This window comes from Hippopotamus amphibius, chromosome 3 (assembly GCF_030028045.1).
Source record: "Hippopotamus amphibius kiboko isolate mHipAmp2 chromosome 3, mHipAmp2.hap2, whole genome shotgun sequence".
Lineage (NCBI taxonomy): Eukaryota > Metazoa > Chordata > Mammalia > Artiodactyla > Hippopotamidae > Hippopotamus > Hippopotamus amphibius.
The window spans coordinates 102,230,923-102,254,045 of record NC_080188.1 but is presented as its reverse complement, the minus strand read 5'-3'; positions in this window follow the sequence as shown (position 1 = coordinate 102,254,045).

Genomic DNA, 23,123 nt, shown 5'->3' with positions numbered 1-23,123 from the left:
ACCCACAAGACCAAATAAATGAGGAGGAAATAGGAAAAATGCCTGAAAAAGAATTTAGAGTAATGATAGTAAAAATGATACAAAATCTCGATAACAAATTAGAGAAAGTACAAGAAACAGTTCATAAGAACTCAGAAAAACAAACAGCAATGGATAACAAAATAACTGAAATTAAAAATACTCTAGATGCTCTAACCAGCAGAATGACTGAGGCAGAAGAACGAATAAGTGAGTTGGAAGATAGAATGGAAGAAATAAACGCCACAGAGCAGGAAAAAGATAAAAAAATAAAAAGACTAGACGACAGCCTCAGAGACCTCAGTGATAACCTTAAACGTACCAACATTCGAATTATAGGCATCCCAGAAGAAGAAGAAAACAAGAAAGGGTCTGTGAAAATATTTGAAGAGGTTCTAGTGGAAAACTTCCCCAACATGGGAAAGGAAATAATGAACCAAGTCCAAGAAGCACAGAGAGTCCCATACAGAATAAACCCAAGGAGAAATACACCAAGACACATATTAATCAAACTAACGACAATTCAACACAAAGAAAAAATATTAAAAGCAGCAAGAGAAAAGCAACAAACAACATATAAGGGAAAACCCATCAGGATAACAGCTGACCTTTCTACAGAAACTCTGCAGGCCAGAAGGGAATGGCAGGATATACTGAAAGTCCTGAAAGAGAGAAACCTACAGCCAAGAATACTTTACCCAGCAAGAATCTCATTCAGATTTGAGGGAGAAATCAAAAGCTTTCCAGACAAGCAAAAGTTAAGAGAATTCAGCACCACCAAACCAGCCTTACAACAAGTGCTAAAGGAACTTCTCTAAGTAGGAAACACAAGAAAAGGAAAACACTTACAAATACAAACCCAAAACAATTAAGAAAATGGTAATTGGAACACACATGTCAATAATCACTTTAAATGTAAATGGATTAAATGCTCCAACCAAAAGACACAGACTGGCTGAATGGATACAAAAACAAGACCCTTCTATATGCTGCCTACAAGAAACCCACTTCAGACCAAGGGATACATATAGACTGAAAGTGAAGGGATGGAAAAAGATATTCCATGCAAATGGAAGTCAAAAGAAAGCTGGAGTAGCAATACTCATATCAGACAAATTAGACTTGAAAGTAAAGACTATTAAAAGAGACAAGGAAGGGCACTACATAATGATCAAGGGATCCATCCAAGAAGAACATATCACAATGGTAAATATCTATGCCCCCAATATAGGAGCACCTCAATACATAAGGCAAATGCTAACAGCTATAAAAGGGGACATCGACAGTAACACAATTATAGTGGGAGACTTGAACACCCCACTTACATCAATGGACAGATCATCCAAACAGAAAATAAATAAAGACACACAAGCTTTAAATGACACATTAGACCATCTCGACTTAATTGATATTTATAGGACATTCCATCCAAAAACGACAGACTACACTTTCTTCTCAAGTGCACACGGAACATTTTCCAGGATAGATCACATCTTGGGTCACAAATCAAACCTCAGCAAATTCAAGAAAATTGAAATCATATCAAGCATCTTCTCAGACCACAACGCCATGAGACTAGATATCAATTACAGGAAAAAAACTGCAAAAAATACAAACACATGGAGGCTAAACAATTCACTATTAAACAACCAAGGAATCACTACAGAAATCAAAGAGGAAATCAAAAAGTATCTAGAAACAAATGACAACGAAAACACAACAACCCAAAACCTATGGGACGCAGCAAAAGCAGTTCTAAGAGGGAAGTTTATAGCAATACAGTCCTACCTTAAGAAACAAGAAAATGATCGAATAAACAACCTAACCTTACACCTCAAACAACTAGAGAAAGAAGAACAAAGAAACCCCAAAGGGAGCAGAAGGAAAGAAATCATAAAGATCAGAGCAGAAATAAATGAAAAAGAAAGGAAAGAAACCATAAGAAAAATAAATAAAACTAAAAGCTGGTTCTTTGAGAAGATTAACAAAATTGATAAACCATTAGCCAGACTCATCAAGAAAAAAAGGGAGAAGATGCAAATCAACAGAATTAGAAATGAAAAAGGAGAAGTCACAACGGACACCTCAGAAATACAAAAGATCATGAGAGACTACTACAAGCAACTATATGCCAATCAATTGGATAACCTGGATGAAATGGATATATTCTTAGAAAAATACAATCTTCCAAGACTGAACCAGGAAGAAATAGAAACCATGAACAGACCAATCACAAGTACAGAAATTGAGGCAGTGATATAAATCTCCCAACACACAAAAGCCCAGGACCAGATGGATTCACAGGCGAATTCTATCAAACATTTCGAGAAGAGTTAACACCTATCCTTCTCAAACTCTTCCAAAATATTGCAGAAGGCGGAGCACTCCCAAACTCATTCTATGAGGCTACCATCACCCTGATACCAAAACCAGGCAAAGATGTCACAAAAAAAGAAAACTACAGACCAATATCACTGATGAATATAGATGCAAAAATCCTCAACAAAATACTAGCTAACAGACTGCAACAGCAGATTAAAAAAATCATACACCACGATCAAGTGGGGTTTATCCCTGGGATGCAAGGATTCTTCAATATACGCAAATCAATCAACGTGATACATCATATCAACAAATTGAAGGATAAAAACCATATGATCATTTCAATAGATGCAGAAAAAGCTTTTGACAAAGTTCAACATCCATTTATGATAAAAGCTCTCCAGAAAATGGGCATAGAAGGAAATTACCTCAACATCATAAAAGCCATATATGACAAACCAAAAGCCAACATTGTTCTCAATGGAGAAAAACTGGAAGAATTCCCTCTAAGAACAGGAACAAGACAAGGGTGTCCACTCTCACCACTGTTATTCAACATAGTTTTGGAAGTGTTAGCCACAGCAATCAGAGAAGAAAAAGAAATTAAAGGAATCCAAATTGGAAAAGAAGAAGTAAAATTATCACTCTTTGCAGATGACATGATACTATATATAGAAAACCCTAAAGACTCTACCAGAAAACTGCTAGCACTCATTGATGAGTTTAGTAAAGTAGCAGGATACAAAATTAATGCACAGAAATCTCTTGCATTCCTATACACTAACAACGGAAGAGCAGAAAGAGAAATTAAGGAAACTCTCCCATTCACCATTGCAACCAAAAGAATAAAATACCTAGGAATAAACCTGCCTAAGGAGGCAAAAGATCTGTATGCAGAAAACTTTAAGACATTGATGAAAGAAATCAAAGATGACATAAACAGATGGAGGGATATACCATGTTCCTGGATTGGAAGAATCAACATCGTGAAAATGACTGTACTACCCAAAGCAATTTACAGATTTAATGCAATCCCGATCAGATTACCAATGGCATTTTTCACAGAACTAGAGCAAGAAATCTTACGATTTGTATGGAAACGCAAAAGACCCCGAATAGCCAAAGCAATCTTGAGAAGGAAAAATGGAGTTGGTGGAATCAGGCTTCCTGACTTCCAACTATACTACAAGGCCATAGTGATCAAGACAGTATGGTACTGGCACAAAAATAGAAAGGAAGATCAATGGAACAGAATAGAGAACTCAGAAGTAAGCCCAAACACATATGGGCACCTTATCTTTGACAAAGGAGGCACGAGTATACAATGGAAAAAAGACAGCCTCTTCAATAAGTGGTGCTGGGAAAATTGGACAGCAACATGTAAAAGAATGAAATTAGAACACTTCTTAACACCATACACAAAAATAAACTCCAAATGGATTAAAGACCTACATGTAAGGCCAGACACTATCAAACTCCTAGAGGAAAACATAGGCAGAACACTCTTTGACATACATCAAAGCAACATCCTTTTTGACCCACCTCCTAGAATCATGGAAATAAAATCAAGAATAAACGAATGGGACCTCATGAAACTTAAAAGCTTTTGCACAGCAAAAGAAACCATAAACAAGACTAAAAGGCAACCCTCAGAATGGGAAAAAATAATTGCCTATGAAACAACGGACAAAGGATTAACCTCCAAAATATACAAGCAGCTCATGCAGCTTCATACCAAAAAAGCAAATAACCCAATCCACAAATGGGCAGAAGACCTAAATAGACATTTCTCCAAAGAAGACATACAGATGGCCAACAAACACATGAAAAGATGCTCAACATCACTCATCATCAGAGAAATGCAAGTCAAAGCCACAATGAGGTATCACCTCACACCAATCAGAATGGCCATCATCACAAAGTCTGGAAACAACAAATGTTGGAGAGGGTGTGGAGAAAAGGGAACTCTCCTGCACTGTTGGTGGGACTGTAAGTTGGTACAGCCACTATGGAAAACAGTTTGGAGGTTCCTTAAAAAACTACAAATAGAACTACCATATGATCCAGTAATCCCACTCCTGGGCATATACCCAAAGAAAACCATAATCCCAAAAGAAACTTGTACCATAATGTTTATTGCAGCACTGTTTACAAGAGCCAGGACATGGAAGCAACCTAAATGCCCATCAACAAATGAATGGATACAGAAGATGTGGCATATATATACAATGGAATATTACTCAGCTATAAAAAGGGATGAGATGGAGCTATATGTCATGAGGTGGATAGAACTACAATCTGTCATACAGAGTGAAGTAAGTCAGAAAGAGAAAGACAAATATTGTATGCTAACTCACATATACGGAATCTAAAAATGGTACTGATGAACTCAGTGACAAGAACAGGGAAGCAGATACAGGGAATGGACTGGAGAACTCGAGGTATGGGAGGGGGCGGGGGGCGAAGGGGAAACTGAGAAGAAGCGGGAGAGTAGTACAGACATATATATACTACCAACTGTAAAATAGTCAGTGGGAAGTTGTTGTATAACAAAGGGAGTCCAACTCGAGGATGGAAGATGCCTTAGAGGACTGGGGCAGGGAGGGTGGGGGGGAATCGAGGGGGGGTGTCAAGGAAGGGAGGGAATATGGGGATATGTGTATAAAAACAGTTGATTGAACCTGGTGTACCCCCCAAAAAAATAAAATAAAATAATAATAAAAAAAAAAAAAAAACATGGTGGCTGAGATGACTTGCCATGTGGGTGGCTAGCACGAGGTGGCACCTAGCTGTGCGTGGTGTGAACGGGCCAAAATGACACCTGGCAGCTGTGACAGCCTCGCCACGCTGGTTACCGCTGTGTGGTGGCATCCCACTGGGTGGTGTATGACTGGGCCAAGGTGACAACCAGCAGCCATGAAGGCCTCACTACATGGGTGACATTCGTGAGTTGAAACCCCACTGGGTGGGGTGTGCCCAGGCCTAGGTGAAACATGGCGGCCGTGAGGGCCTCAACACACTGGTGACCCGCATGAGGTGGTATCCTGCTGGGTGGGGTGTGCCCATGCCGAGGTGACACCTGGTTGCTATGATTGCCCTGCAACGTGGGTTACCAGTGCTGGGTGGGGTGCACCCAGGTTGAGGTGACACATGGTTTATGTGACAGATGAGCAATATGGGTGGCATGTGTAAGGTGACACTCCACTGGGGAGGGTGTGACCAGGCTGAGGTGACACCTTGTGGCTGTGATGGCCTTGCCATGTGGTTGGCATGTACGAGGTAGCACCCCACCAGGTAGGGAGTGATGGGGCCGAGGTTCCACCAGGCCACTGTAATGTCCTCAACATGCGGGTGACCAATGAGAGGTAGCATCCCACCAGGTGGTGTGTGCCCAGGCCTAGGTGACACCTGGCAGCCATGATGGCCTCACATTTCAGGTGACTCGTGCGAAGTGGCATTGCACACGGCGAGGTGCACCTGGGTTGAGGTGACACCTGATGACTGTGATGGACTCACCACACGGGTGGCTTGCATGAGGTGACACACTGGAGGACAGAGTGTGATTGAGCTAAGGTGACACCTGGTGGCTGTGGTGTCCTCATCACATGGGTGGCATGCAAGAGATGACACCCCACCAGGTGTGGTGTCATGGGGATGAGGTGACAGCTAGTGGCTGTGACTGCATTGTCATGTGGGTGGCACATGTGAGGTAGCACCCCATCAGGTAGGCAGAGTTGGGGCCGAGGTGACACATGGTGGCTGTGACGGCCTCACCATATGGGTGACCTGCATGAGGTGGCATTCCACCATGAGGCGTGTGTCTGGGCCATTTTGACACCCAGTGGCTGTGATGTCCTCACCACGTGGGTGGCTCATGCAAGGTTTCACCATGCCAGGTGGTGTGTCATGGGGCTGAGGTGACACACCATGGTCATGATGACCTTGCCATGCTGGTGACATATGTGAGGTGGTACCTGACCTGGTGGAGATTGACAGGACTGAAGTGACACCTGGCGGCCATGATGGGTTTGCCACACAGGTGACCCGTGTGAGGTGGCCCCCTGATGGGTGGAGTGCAATGGGGCTGAGGTGACACCTGGTGGCTGTGACGGCCTTGCCATGTGGGTGGCCTGTATGAGGTAGCACCCCACCAGGTAGGGAGTGATGGGGCCGAGTTTCCACCAGGCCACAGTAATGTCCTGAACATGCGGGTGACCAATGAGATGTAGCATCCCACCAGGTGAGGTGTGCCCAGGCCTAGGTGACACCTGGCAGTGTGTTGGCCTCACCACATGGGTGACCCTGGCAGGCTGGAACCCCAGTGGGCAGGTGTTTGTGGGCCAAGGTCAAACACAGGTTCTGTGATGGCCTCACCACATGGGTGGCACCCCACCGGGTTGGGTGTGCCCAGGCCAGGGTGACACTCAGGGGCCATGACAGCCTTACCACGTGGGTGACCAGTGTGATGTGGCAACCTGTTGGGCAGCACATGACTGTGCCAAAGTGACACCTGGTGGCTGTGATGGCCTCACCATGCAGGTGACCTGTACAAGGCCTCACAGCAAGGGTGGCATGCATGAGGTTGCTCTCCACTGGGCAGAGTGTCCCAAGGCCGAGGTGACACCTGCTGGCCATGATGGCCTCACCATGCAGATGGCACATGTGGAGTGGCATCCCTCTGGGTGGGATTTGCCCAGGCCGAGGTCAAACCCCACTTCCATTATGGCCTCAATACGTGGGTGACCCACATGAGGTTGCACCCAGCTGGGCAGGTTGTGCCAGTTCTGAGGTGAAACCCAGTGGGCATGAAGGCCTAGCCACACGGGAGACCCACACATGGTGGCACACAGCCAGGCACTGTGTAACTGGGCTGAGGTGACACTGAGTGACCATTACGGCCTTGCCTCATGGGTGATATGTGTGAAGTGGCACTCTGTGGGGCGGGGTGTGACCAGGCCTAAGTGACACCCTGGCCATGAGGGTCTTGCCACGTGCATCACCTGCATGATGTGGCTCCCCACTGGGCAGGGTGTGAAGTAGCCGAGGTGTAACTCGGCCTCCTGAGCACATCGCCATGCAGGTGGCATGTGCGAAGTGTCACCGTGATGGGTGGGGTGTGACCAGGTCTAGGTGACACCCAGCTGCCATGCAGGCCTCATCAGGCAGATGCACCACAGTATGTGGCACTCCTCCAGTTGGTGTGTGCCTAGGCGCAAGTGAATCCCAGCATTCATGAGGGCATCAACATGTGGGTGACCCATGCGAGGTGGCAGCTCCCAGGTGATGTGTGACTGGGCTGAGGTGAAACCCAATGGAATGTCAGCCTCATCACATAGGTGACCCTGGTGTGGTGGCATCCCACCAGGCGGCATGTGCCCAGGCCAAGGTCAAACACAGCTTCTGTGATGGCCTTGCCACTCGGGTGACAGGTGCAAGGTGGCTCCCCATCAGGTGGCATGTGCCTGGGCTGAGGTGACAGCCAGCAGCTATGATGTACTTGCCACATGGGTTACCTATGTGAGGTGGCACCCCACTGGGTGGATATGCCCAGGTTGATGTGACACCTGGCAGCCCTGATGTCCTCAGCACGTGGGTGACTGATGTGAGGTGGCACCCTGCTAGGTGGGGTGTGATGGATCTGAGGTGACATCTGGCAGCCATAATGGCCTTGCAACATGGGTGGCACATGCAAAGTGGCACACTGCAGGTGGGAGGTGAGGGGGTGTAGGTGACACCCAGTGGCTTTGACGGTGCAGCTATGTGTGTGACAAGTGCAAGGGTGCACCCATCTGGGTGGCGTGTTACTGGACCGAGGTTACACCTTGTGACCATAATGACCTCAGCACTTGGGTGGTATGAATGATGTGGCACCCTGCCAGCAGGGTGTGATGGGGCCAATGGACATCCCGTGGTTGTGACAGCCTCTCAACACGGGTGACCCATGTGAGGTGGCTTTTTGCCGGGCAGGGTGTGACTGAGCTGAGGTGACATCTGGCAGCCATTACAGCCTCACCACATGGGTGACCCATGCATGGTGGCATCCTGTTGGGCTGGATGTGCCTGGGCCTAGGTGACAGCCGGTTGCCATGAGGGCCATGCCACAAGTGTGACCCTTGTGAGATGGCACTCTGGTGGGTGGGGTGTGCATGGGCCTAGGTGCCACCTGGTGGCCGAGAGGGCCTCGCAACCCAGGTGACCCTCACGAGATGGCACCCTGCCTGATGGGATGTGCCCAATTCAAGGTGATACCTGATGGTCATGACAGCATCACCACATGCATGGCATGCGCAAGGTGGTACACTGTTGGGCTGTGTTTGATAATCCTAGGTGACACCCTGTGGCCATCATGGCCTTGCCATGTGGGTGGCATGCATGAAGTGGCTCCAGGCCGCACATGGTGTCCCTGGGCTGAGGTGAGACCTGGCAACACTGACGGCCTCACCACATGGCTTACACATGTAAGGTGGCACCCCACAGGGTGGATGTGCCTGGGCTGAGGTGAGGCCTGATATCCCTGGTGGCCTCACCACATGGGTGAATCACATGAGTTGACACCCCACCAGGCAGGGTGTGGTGGGGCTGAAGTGACACCCAGCAGCTCTAATGGCCTTGCAATGTGGGTGGAAGCTGCAAAGTGCCACCGCTCTGGGCAGGGTGTAAGGGTGCCGAGGTGACCCATGGTGCTGTGATGGCCCAGCTACATGGGTGGCAAGTGCAAGGTTGCACCCCACCAGGTGGGGTGTTACAGGGCCGAGGTGGCACCTGGTGTCTGTGATGGCCTCACCACTTGGGTGGCACACACATGGTAGCACCCTGCCAGGCAAGGTGCGATAGGGTCAATGGACACCCTGTGGCTGTGACAGCCTTGCAACCCTGGTGACCTATACTAGGTGGCTTCCTGCTGGCAGGTTGTGACCGAGCTGAGGTGACACCCGGCAGCAGTGATGGCCTTGCCACATGGGTGACCTGCAAGAGGTGGCACCATGCTGTGTGGGTTGTGACCAGGCCAAGGTGACACCTGGTGGCCATGACAGCCTCACCACAATCGTAGCAAGTGTGAGATTGCACCCTGCAGGCTGCAGTGTGACCAGGCCAAAGTGATCCACAGCAGCTGTGAGAGCCACATCACATGGGTGACCCTTGCAAAGTGGCACCCCGTTAGGTGGTGTGTGACTGGTCCAAGGTGATGCCCAGTGGCCATGAGGACCTCACCACATGGGTGACCCACATGAGCTGGCACCCTGCCTGGCAGGGTGTAACCAGGCCAAGGTGACATCTGGTGGCATAGAGGTGCTCACAACGTGAGTAACCATGCGAGGTGGCATCTCACATGGTGGGGTATGCCCGGGTTGAGGTGACACACTTTGACCGAGACAGACTTGCAGCACAGGTGGCATGCACCAGGTGACACCCCACTGTGCAGTGTGTGATCGGGCTGAGGTGACACCTGGTGGCTGTGATGGTCTCGTCCTGAGGGAAGCACATGCTAGTTGACACCCTGGCAGGTGGGTATTGACCAGGAAGAGGTGACACCCAGTGGCTGTGATGGCCTCACTACATGGGGGACACACAAGAGATGACATGGTGCCAGGTGTGGTGTCACAGGGACAAGGTGGCACCTAGTGGTGTGATTGCCTAGCTATGCGGGTGGCACATCAAGGTGGCACCTGGCAGGGTGGGGAATGACGGGGCTGAAGTGACACCCGGTGGCCATGATGGCCTAGCCATGTGAGTAGCATGCACTATGTAGCACCCCATGGGGCAGTGTCTGAGTGGGCTTAGGTGACACCTCGCGGCCTTGATAGCCTCACCATGCTGGTGACATGGGTGAGGTAGCACCTTGCCTGGTGGGGTGTGACGTGGCTGAGATGACACATGGTGGTCATGATCCCTTGCCTCTTAGGTGGCTCCAGCGTGGTGGCACCCTGCTGTGAAAGCTATGAAGGGGTCAAGGTGACATCCCATGGCTATGACAGCCTCACCACATGGGTGACCCAAGTGAGGTGGCTCCCCACAAGACATGGTGTGACTGAGCTAAGCTGTCACCCAGTGGCAGTGATGGCTTCTCCATGCAGGTGACCCATACGAGGTGGTACCCCACTGGGTGGTGTGTGAAGCAACCAAGGTGACACCCAGCAGCTGTGAGGGCCTCATCACGTGGGTGATCTCTGCATGGTGGCTCCCCACCAGGCAGTGTGTGCTCAGGCAGAGGAGACATCTGGCAGCCATGACAGCCTCACCATGCAGTTGACCTTTGCCAGGTGGCAACCTGCGGGATGGGGTGTGACCATGCAGACGTGACACCCAGCGGTGTGACCACCTTGCCATGCAGGTGCCATGTTGAGGTGACATTCTCCTGGGCAGGGAGTGACGCGGCTGAATATTGGTGGCCGTGAGTGCTGCACCATGTGGGTGGCACATGCTAGGTGACATCCCAATGGGCAAGGTGTACCCAGGCCGAGGTGACACTCAGTGGCTGTGAAGGCCTCACAACACAGGTGACCCATGCGATTTGGAATCCTGCATGGTGTGGTGTGACTGGGTTGACATGACACAGCGACCACATTGGACTTGCAATGTGGGTGGCATTCGTGAGGTTAGCCCTGCCAGGTAGGGTGTGATTGGGCTGAGGTGACACCCGGCAGCCATGATGGGCTTGCCACATGGATGGCACACAAGAGATGACACCCCACTGGGCATGGTGTCATGGGGATGAGGTAAAACACTATGGCCGTTACTGCCTCACCATGTGGGTAGCACATGTGAGGTCGCACCCTACCAGGCCTACAGTGATGGGGCCAAAGTGAAACATGGTGGCTGAGGAGGAAAAAGATGGTGGCGAAGTAGAGCGACGTGGAGTGCATCCCTCTCCACAGATGCATTGGGAATGCACGGAAGGACACAGTCATTCCCACAGAGAACCAGCTGAACACCAGCAGACGGCCTCGGACACCGGAAAGGGCTGTGGAGAACCTGACATAGCCGGTAGGGAGGCATCTACGAGGGCTCAAAGAGGGTGAAGCGGCGGAGCTGTGGCAGACAGGAGGGAGTGAGAAACATACGGAGGGTCCGCAGCGCAGCTCAGCATTCCCGGACCGAGACATCGATCCGCGGCTGAACGGAGGGTCCAGGAGCGGGAGCGTGGGAACCGGAGAGCTGGTTCAGGGGGAGAAACATTGTTGCCGGTAGGGTGATGGACCGAGAGGACAGGAGGGAGGAGGTCTGCGGAGAGGAGTGCCGATCCCTGAGAGCTGCCCGGCCATGATGGCGGCTGGAGGCTGCAGGCTCCCGGGCGCGGGGGAGGAGCCGCGCGCATAGCCTCTCCCTCTCTTTCGGTGCCTCTGCAACAGGCAGCGGAGAGACGCCCTGCGGGGCCACATAAGGCGCTCAGGGATAACAAGCACCCTCAGGCGCTCGGGCGGGGCTAGATTAAAACTCCTTGCAACGCCAGCAGCAGGGAGGCTGCCGAGAGAAAAAAAAAAAAAACCAGCATCAAAAAGAAAAAACCCCGAGAGAGGCCCAACTCTAAGACTTTCTGTGTACGCCTGAGCCACCAGCGCCCTCTGCAACAGGCACCTCCAAGCCTGACTGAAGCAACAGTGCGCCACTGCTCACTCCCTCCCAGGAGAAGGAGCCACTATTGCACCCTCTCCCTCCCCACACACCGAGGCTTACAGACGAACAATAAAGGAACCTCTGCTGGTCACAGAATAACGCAAAAAAAAAAAAAAAAACCCAAGGCAAGGAAAAGGACACTTACAGCTGAGACGCTAAGGAAACAGAAATAGTAGTATCAATACCTATTGAACTGGTCCATTCGGGGATCAGTTCTGGATTTTTTTTTTTTTTCCTTTCTCTTTTTTTTTTTTTTTGATTTATTAAATACGATCTTAGCCCTAAGGGATTTACAAGTTTTACAACATAATTTTATAAGGATATTTTTTACTCTTTTTTTTTTTTTTTTTTTGCCTTTTAAAATACTTCTATATCTAGCTAAGTTTTTGGTAGTACGGACAAAATATCTTTCATACTTTCCTTTCATCCCTTTCTTTTATACACTTCTATTCCTTTCTTTTTCTTTGCATATTTCCAACCACATTACGCTCTTCTGTTCCCCTTTCTTCCAGCCATTTTAAGTGTATTTTATCTTAACATACTTATAAGCAACACTATCGGTCTGCTCAGACTCCTTGCTCTATTCTCCAGATGATGCACTGCCTTGGTATTAATATTAGGCTTTTGTCTTTATCTTAGTTCTTAGTACAGTTGTCTAATTACATTCTGAGAATCTCCATTCTCTCTGGTGGTACTCCAGCTCATTTCTATATTTGATCCTAGCTTACAAAATCTCCCTGGATTGATGTTTGTATGTGTAGGGTGTTATTTGTTGTTTGTTTGCTTTTGCTTTTGTCTCTGATTTGTTCTGTTTCAGTTGTCAATTTCTGCTGGGTTTCTCTCTGAATATCTGATAGCACACTGGGGTTCTGTCAGGTCTTTCTAGAGCCTTATGTCCTAACGGATTCAATAATTGTGTGTCTTATACATGTATGTGTTTCCTAGACTGAATATTCGTCTAATCCAATACTTGGACATTAGTCTGAGGCTTGGACAGTCTTCTATAAACACCTCTATCACCAGGACAAGCAACCCCAAAAGCTTGGACAACCATGAGGAAACAAAAAAACACCACGCAGGCAAAGGAGCAGGAAAAAAACCCACAAGACCAAATAAATGAGGAGGAAATAGGAAAAATGCCTGAAAAAGAATTTAGAGTAATGATAGTAAAAATGATACAAAATCTCGATAACAAATTAGAGAAAGTACAAGAAACAGTTCATAAGAACTCAGAAAAACAAACAGCAATGGATAACAAAATAACTGAAATTAAAAATACTCTAGATGCTCTAACCAGCAGAATGACTGAGGCAGAAGAACGAATAAGTGAGTTGGAAGATAGAATGGAAGAAATAAACGCCACAGAGCAGGAAAAAGTTAAAAAAATAAAAAGACTAGACGACAGCCTCAGAGACCTCAGTGATAACCTTAAACGTACCAACATTCGAATTATAGGCATCCCAGAAGAAGAAGAAAACAAGAAAGGGTCTGTGAAAATATTTGAAGAGGTTCTAGTGGAAAACTTCCCCAACATGGGAAAGGAAATAATTCACCAAGTCCAAGAAGCACAGAGAGTCCCATACAGAATAAACCCAAGGAGAAATACACCAAGACACATATTAATCAAACTAACGACAATTCAACACAAAGAAAAAATATTAAAAGCAGCAAGAGAAAAGCAACAAACAACATATAAGGGAAAACCCATCAGGATAACAGCTGACCTTTCTACAGAAACTCTGCAGGCCAGAAGGGAATGGCAGGATATACTGAAAGTCCTGAAAGAGAGAAACCTACAGCCAAGAATACTTTACCCAGCAAGAATCTCATTCAGATTTGAGGGAGAAATCAAAAGCTTTCCAGACAAGCAAAAGTTAAGAGAATTCAGCACCACCAAACCAGCCTTACAACAAGTGCTAAAGGAACTTCTCTAAGTAGGAAACACAAGAAAAGGAAAACACTTACAAATACAAACCCAAAACAATTAAGAAAATGGTAATTGGAACACACATGTCAATAATCACTTTAAATGTAAATGGATTAAATGCTCCAACCAAAAGACACAGACTGGCTGAATGGATACAAAAACAAGACCCTTCTATATGCTGCCTACAAGAAACCCACTTCAGACCAAGGGATACATATAGACTGAAAGTGAAGGGATGGAAAAAGATATTCCATGCAAATGGAAGTCAAAAGAAAGCTGGAGTAGCAATACTCATATCAGACAAATTAGACTTGAAAGTAAAGACTATTAAAAGAGACAAGGAAGGGCACTACATAATGATCAAGGGATCCATCCAAGAAGAACATATCACAATGGTAAATATCTATGCCCCCAATATAGGAGCACCTCAATACATAAGGCAAATGCTAACAGCTATAAAAGGGGACATCGACAGTAACACAATTATAGTGGGAGACTTGAACACCCCACTTACATCAATGGACAGATCATCCAAACAGAAAATAAATAAAGACACACAAGCTTTAAATGACACATTAGACCATCTCGACTTAATTGATATTTATAGGACATTCCATCCAAAAACGACAGACTACACTTTCTTCTCAAGTGCACACGGAACATTTTCCAGGATAGATCACATCTTGGGTCACAAATCAAACCTCAGCAAATTCAAGAAAATTGAAATCATATCAAGCATCTTCTCAGACCACAACGCCATGAGACTAGATATCAATTACAGGAAAAAAACTGCAAAAAATACAAACACATGGAGGCTAAACAATTCACTATTAAACAACCAAGGAATCACTACAGAAATCAAAGAGGAAATCAAAAAGTATCTAGAAACAAATGACAACGAAAACACAACAACCCAAAACCTATGGGACGCAGCAAAAGCAGTTCTAAGAGGGAAGTTTATAGCAATACAGTCCTACCTTAAGAAACAAGAAAATGATCGAATAAACAACCTAACCTTACACCTCAAACAACTAGAGAAAGAAGAACAAAGAAACCCCAAAGGGAGCAGAAGGAAAGAAATCATAAAGATCAGAGCAGAAATAAATGAAAAAGAAAGGAAAGAAACCATAAGAAAAATAAATAAAACTAAAAGCTGGTTCTTTGAGAAGATTAACAAAATTGATAAACCATTAGCCAGACTCATCAAGAAAAAAAGGGAGAAGATGCAAATCAACAGAATTAGAAATGAAAAAGGAGAAGTCACAACGGACACCTCAGAAATACAAAAGATCATGAGAGACTACTACAAGCAACTATATGCCAATCAATTGGATAACCTGGATGAAATGGATATATTCTTAGAAAAATACAATCTTCCAAGACTGAACCAGGAAGAAATAGAAACCATGAACAGACCAATCACAAGTACAGAAATTGAGGCAGTGATTAAAAATCTCCCAACACACAAAAGCCCAGGACCAGATGGATTCACAGGCGAATTCTATCAAACATTTCGAGAAGAGTTAACACCTATCCTTCTCAAACTCTTCCAAAATATTGCAGAAGGCGGAGCACTCCCAAACTCATTCTATGAGGCTACCATCACCCTGATACCAAAACCAGGCAAAGATGTCACAAAAAAAGAAAACTACAGACCAATATCACTGATGAATATAGATGCAAAAATCCTCAACAAAATACTAGCTAACAGACTGCAACAGCAGATTAAAAAAATCATACACCACGATCAAGTGGGGTTTATCCCTGGGATGCAAGGATTCTTCAATATACGCAAATCAATCAACGTGATACATCATATCAACAAATTGAAGGATAAAAACCATATGATCATTTCAATAGATGCAGAAAAAGCTTTTGACAAAGTTCAACATCCATTTATGATAAAAGCTCTCCAGAAAATGGGCATAGAAGGAAATTACCTCAACATCATAAAAGCCATATATGACAAACCAAAAGCCAACATTGTTCTCAATGGAGAAAAACTGGAAGAATTCCCTCTAAGAACAGGAACAAGACAAGGGTGTCCACTCTCACCACTGTTATTCAACATAGTTTTGGAAGTGTTAGCCACAGCAATCAGAGAAGAAAAAGAAATTAAAGGAATCCAAATTGGAAAAGAAGAAGTAAAATTATCACTCTTTGCAGATGACATGATACTATATATAGAAAACCCTAAAGACTCTACCAGAAAACTGCTAGCACTCATTGATGAGTTTAGTAAAGTAGCAGGATACAAAATTAATGCACAGAAATCTCTTGCATTCCTATACACTAACAACGGAAGAGCAGAAAGAGAAATTAAGGAAACTCTCCCATTCACCATTGCAACCAAAAGAATAAAATACCTAGGAATAAACCTGCCTAAGGAGGCAAAAGATCTGTATGCAGAAAACTTTAAGACATTGATGAAAGAAATCAAAGATGACATAAACAGATGGAGGGATATACCATGTTCCTGGATTGGAAGAATCAACATCGTGAAAATGACTGTACTACCCAAAGCAATTTACAGATTTAATGCAATCCCGATCAGATTACCAATGGCATTTTTCACAGAACTAGAGCAAGAAATCTTACGATTTGTATGGAAACGCAAAAGACCCCGAATAGCCAAAGCAATCTTGAGAGGGAAAAATGGAGTTGGTGGAATCAGGCTTCCTGACTTCCAACTATACTACAAGGCCATAGTGATCAAGACAGTATGGTACTGGCACAAAAATAGAAAGGAAGATCAATGGAACAGAATAGAGAACTCAGAAGTAAGCCCAAACACATATGGGCACCTTATCTTTGACAAAGGAGGCACGAGTATACAATGGAAAAAAGACAGCCTCTTCAATAAGTGGTGCTGGGAAAATTGGACAGCAACATGTAAAAGAATGAAATTAGAACACTTCTTAACACCATACACAAAAATAAACTCCAAATGGATTAAAGACCTACATGTAAGGCCAGACACTATCAAACTCCTAGAGGAAAACATAGGCAGAACACTCTTTGACATACATCAAAGCAACATCCTTTTTGACCCACCTCCTAGAATCATGGAAATAAAATCAAGAATAAACGAATGGGACCTCATGAAACTTAAAAGCTTTTGCACAGCAAAAGAAACCATAAACAAGACTAAAAGGCAACCCTCAGAATGGGAAAAAATAATTGCCTATGAAACAACGGACAAAGGATTAACCTCCAAAATATACAAGCAGCTCATGCAGCTTCATACCAAAAAAGCAAATAACCCAATCCACAAATGGGCAGAAGACCTAAATAGACATTTCTCCAAAGAAGACATACAGATGGCCAACAAACACATGAAAAGATGCTCAACATCACTCATCATCAGAGAAATGCAAGTCAAAGCCACAATGAGGTATCACCTCACACCAATCAGAATGGCCATCATCACAAAGTCTGGAAACAACAAATGTTGGAGAGGGTGTGGAGAAAAGGGAACTCTCCTGCACTGTTGGTGGGACTGTAAGTTGGTACAGCCACTATGGAAAACAGTTTGGAGGTTCCTTAAAAAACTACAAATAGAACTACCATATGATCCAGTAATCCCACTCCTGGGCATATACCCAAAGAAAACCATAATCCCAAAAGAAACTTGTACCATAATGTTTATTGCAGCACTGTTTACAAGAGCCAGGACATGGAAGCAACCTAAATGCCCATCAACAAATGAATGGATACAGAAGATGTGGCATATATATACAATGGAATATTACTCAGCTATAAAAAGGGATGAGATGGAGCTATATGTCATGAGGTGGATAGAACTACAATCTGTCATACAGAGTGAAGTAAGTCAGAAAGAGAAAGACAAATATTGTATGCTAACTCACATATACGGAATCTAAAAATGGTACTGATGAACTCAGTGACAAGAACAGGGAAGCAGATACAGGGAATGGACTGGAGAACTCGAGGTATGGGAGGGGGCGGGGGGCGAAGGGGAAACTGAGAAGAAGCGGGAGAGTAGTACAGACATATATATACTACCAACTGTAAAATAGTCAGTGGGAAGTTGTTGTATAACAAAGGGAGTCCAACTCGAGGATGGAAGATGCCTTAGAGGACTGGGGCAGGGAGGGTGGGGGGGAATCGAGGGGGGGTGTCAAGGAAGGGAGGGAATATGGGGATATGTGTATAAAAACAGTTGATTGAACCTGGTGTACCCCCCAAAAAAATAAAATAAAATAATAATAAAAAAAAAAAAAAAAACATGGTGGCTGAGATGACTTGCCACGTGGGTGGCTAGCACGAGGTGGCACCTAGCTGTGCGTGGTGTGAACGGGCCAAAATGACACCTGGCAGCTGTGACAGCCTCGCCACGCTGGTTACCGCTGTGTGGTGGCATCCCACTGGGTGGTGTATGACTGGGCCAAGGTGACAACCAGCAGCCATGAAGGCCTCACTACATGGGTGACATTCGTGAGTTGAAACCCCACTGGGTGGGGTGTGCCCAGGCCTAGGTGAAACATGGCGGCCGTGAGGGCCTCAACACACTGGTGACCCGCATGAGGTGGTATCCTGCTGGGTGGGGTGTGCCCATGCCGAGGTGACACCTGGTTGCTATGATTGCCCTGCAACGTGGGTTACCAGTGCTGGGTGGGGTGCACCCAGGTTGAGGTGACACATGGTTTATGTGACAGATGAGCAATATGGGTGGCATGTGTAAGGTGACACTCCACTGGGGAGGGTGTGACCAGGCTGAGGTGACACCTTGTGGCTGTGATGGCCTTGCCATGTGGTTGGCATGTACGAGGTAGCACCCCACCAGGTAGGGAGTGATGGGGCCGAGGTTCCACCAGGCCACTGTAATGTCCTCAACATGCGGGTGACCAATGAGAGGTAGCATCCCACCAGGTGGTGTGTGCCCAGGCCTAGGTGACACCTGGCAGCCATGATGGCCTCACATTTCAGGTGACTCGTGCGAAGTGGCATTGCACACGGCGAGGTGCACCTGGGTTGAGGTGACACCTGATGACTGTGATGGACTCACCACACGGGTGGCTTGCATGAGGTGACACACTGGAGGACAGAGTGTGATTGAGCTAAGGTGACACCTGGTGGCTGTGGTGTCCTCATCACATGGGTGGCATGCAAGAGATGACACCCCACCAGGTGTGGTGTCATGGGGATGAGGTGACAGCTAGTGGCTGTGACTGCATTGTCATGTGGGTGGCACATGTGAGGTAGCACCCCATCAGGTAGGCAGAGTTGGGGCCGAGGTGACACATGGTGGCTGTGACGGCCTCACCACATGGGTGACCTGCATGAGGTGGCATTCCACCATGAGGCGTGTGTCTGGGCCATTTTGACACCCAGTGGCTGTGATGTCCTCACCACGTGGGTGGCTCATGCAAGGTTTCACCATGCCAGGTGGTGTGTCATGGGGCTGAGGTGACACACCATGGTCATGATGACCTTGCCATGCTGGTGACATATGTGAGGTGGTACCTGACCTGGTGGAGATTGACAGGACTGAAGTGACACCTGGCGGCCATGATGGGTTTGCCACACAGGTGACCCGTGTGAGGTGGCCCCCTGATGGGTGGAGTGCAATGGGGCTGAGGTGACACCTGGTGGCTGTGACGGCCTTGCCATGTGGGTGGCCTGTATGAGGTAGCACCCCACCAGGTAGGGAGTGATGGGGCCGAGTTTCCACCAGGCCACAGTAATGTCCTGAACATGCGGGTGACCAATGAGATGTAGCATCCCACCAGGTGAGGTGTGCCCAGGCCTAGGTGACACCTGGCAGTGTGTTGGCCTCACCACATGGGTGACCCTGGCAGGCTGGAACCCCACTGGGCAGGTGTTTGTGGGCCAAGGTCAAACACAGGTTCTGTGATGGCCTCACCACATGGGTGGCACCCCACCGGGTTGGGTGTGCCCAGGCCAGGGTGACACTCAGGGGCCATGACAGCCTTACCACGTGGGTGACCAGTGTGATGTGGCAACCTGTTGGGCAGCACATGACTGTGCCAAAGTGACACCTGGTGGCTGTGATGGCCTCACCATGCAGGTGACCTGTACAAGGCCTCACAGCAAGGGTGGCATGCATGAGGTTGCTCTCCACTGGGCAGAGTGTCCCAAGGCCGAGGTGACACCTGCTGGCCATGATGGCCTCACCATGCAGATGGCACATGTGGAGTGGCATCCCTCTGGGTGGGATTTGCCCAGGCCGAGGTCAAACCCCACTTCCATTATGGCCTCAATACGTGGGTGACCCACATGAGGTTGCACCCAGCTGGGCAGGTTGTGCCAGTTCTGAGGTGAAACCCAGTGGGCATGAAGGCCTAGCCACACGGGAGACCCACACATGGTGGCACACAGCCAGGCACTGTGTAACTGGGCTGAGGTGACACCGAGTGACCATTACGGCCTTGCCTCATGGGTGATATGTGTGAAGTGGCACTCTGTGGGGCGGGGTGTGACCAGGCCTAAGTGACACCCTGGCCATGAGGGTCTTGCCACGTGCATCACCTGCATGATGTGGCTCCCCACTGGGCAGGGTGTGAAGTAGCCGAGGTGAAACTCGGCCTCCTGAGCACATCGCCATGCAGGTGGCATGTGCGAAGTGTCACCGTGATGGGTGGGGTGTGACCAGGTCTAGGTGACACCCAGCTGCCATGCAGGCCTCATCAGGCAGATGCACCACAGTATGTGGCACTCCTCCAGTTGGTGTGTGCCTAGGCGCAAGTGAATCCCAGCATTCATGAGGGCATCAACATGTGGGTGACCCATGCGAGGTGGCAGCTCCCAGGTGATGTGTGACTGGGCTGAGGTGAAACCCAATGGAATGTCAGCCTCACCACATAGGTGACCCTGGTGTGGTGGCATCCCACCAGGCGGCATGTGCCCAGGCCAAGGTCAAACACAGCTTCTGTGATGGCCTTGCCACTCGGGTGACAGGTGCAAGGTGGCTCCCCATCAGGTGGCATGTGCCTGGGCTGAGGTGACAGCCAGCAGCTATGATGTACTTGCCACATGGGTTACCTATGTGAGGTGGCACCCCACTGGGTGGATATGCCCAGGTTGATGTGACACCTGGCAGCCCTGATGGCCTCAGCACGTGGGTGACTGATGTGAGGTGGCACCCTGCTAGGTGGGGTGTGATGGATCTGAGGTGACATCTGGCAGCCATAATGGCCTTGCAACATGGGTGGCACATGCAAAGTGGCACACTGCAGGTGGGAGGTGAGGGGGTGTAGGTGACACCCAGTGGCTTTGACGGTGCAGCTATGTGTGTGACAAGTGCAAGGGTGCACCCATCTGGGTGGCGTGTTACTGGACCGAGGTTACACTTTGTGACCATAATGACCTCAGCACTTGGGTGGTATGAATGATGTGGCACGCTGCCAGCAGGGTGTGATGGGGCCAATGGACATCCTGTGGTTGTGACAGCCTCTCAACACGGGTGACCCATGTGAGGTGGCTTTTTGCCGGGCAGGGTGTGACTGAGCTGAGGTGACATCTGGCAGCCATTACAGCCTCACCACATGGGTGACCCATGCGTGGTGGCATCCTGTTGGGCTGGATGTGCCTGGGCCTAGGTGACAGCCGGTTGCCATGAGGGCCATGCCACAAGTGTGACCCTTGTGAGATGGCACTCTGGTGGGTGGGGTGTGCATGGGCCTAGGTGCCACCTGGTGGCCGAGAGGGCCTCGCAACCCAGGGGACCCGCACGAGATGGCACCCTGCCTGATGGGATGTGCCCAATTCAAGGTGATACCTGATGGTCATGACAGCATCACCACATGCATGGCATGCGCAAGGTGGTACACTGTTGGGCTGTGTTTGATAATCCTAGGTGACACCCTGTGGCCATCATGGCCTTGCCATGTGGGTGGCATGCATGAAGTGGCTCCAGGCCGCACATGGTGTCCCTGGGCTGAGGTGAGACCTGGCAACACTGACGGCCTCACCACATGGCTTACACATGTAAGGTGGCACCCCACAGGGTGGATGTGCCTGGGCTGAGGTGAGGCCTGATATCCCTGGTGGCCTCACCACATGGGTGAATCACATGAGTTGACACCCCACCAGGCAGGGTGTGGTGGGGCTGAAGTGACACCCAGCAGCTGTAATGGCCTTGTAATGTGGGTGGAAGCTGCAAAGTGCCACCACTCTGGGCAGGGTGTAAGGGTGCCGAGGTGACCCATGGTGCTGTGATGGCCCAGCTACATGGGTGGCAAGTGCAAGGTTGCACCCCACCAGGTGGGGTGTTACAGGGCCGAGGTGGCACCTGGTGTCTGTGATGGCCTCACCACTTGGGTGGCACACACATGGTAGCACCCTGCCAGGCAAGGTGCGATAGGGTCAATGGACACCCTGTGGCTGTGACAGCCTTGCAACCCTGGTGACCTATACTAGGTGGCTTCCTGCTGGCAGGTTGTGACCGAGCTGAGGTGACACCCGGCAGCAGTGATGGCCTTGCCACATGGGTGACCTGCAAGAGGTGGCACCATGCTGTGTGGGTTGTGACCAGGCCAAGGTGACACCTGGTGGCCATGACAGCCTCACCACAATCGTAGCAAGTGTGAGATTGCACCCTGCAGGCTGCAGTGTGACCAGGCCAAAGTGATCCACAGCAGCTGTGAGAGCCACATCACATGGGTGACCCTTGCAAAGTGGCACCCCGTTAGGTGGTGTGTGACTGGTCCAAGGTGATGCCCAGTGGCCATGAGGACCTCACCACATGGGTGACCCACATGAGCTGGCACCCTGCCTGGCAGGGTGTAACCAGGCCAAGGTGACATCTGGTGGCATAGAGGTGCTCACAACGTGAGTAACCATGCGAGGTGGCATCTCACATGGTGGGGTATGCCCGGGTTGAGGTGACACACTTTGACCGAGACAGACTTGCAGCACAGGTGGCATGCACCAGGTGACACCCCACTGTGCAGTGTGTGATCGGGCTGAGGTGACACCTGGTGGCTGTGATGGTCTCGTCCTGAGGGAAGCACATGCTAGTTGACACCCTGGCAGGTGGGTATTGACCAGGAAGAGGTGACACCCAGTGGCCGTGATGGCCTCACTACATGGGGGACACACAAGAGATGACATGGTGCCAGGTGTGGTGTCACAGGGACAAGGTGGCACCTAGTGGTGTGATTGCCTAGCTATGCGGGTGGCACATCAAGGTGGCACCTGGCAGGGTGGGGAATGACTGGGCTGAAGTGACACCCGGTGGCCATGATGGCCTAGCCAT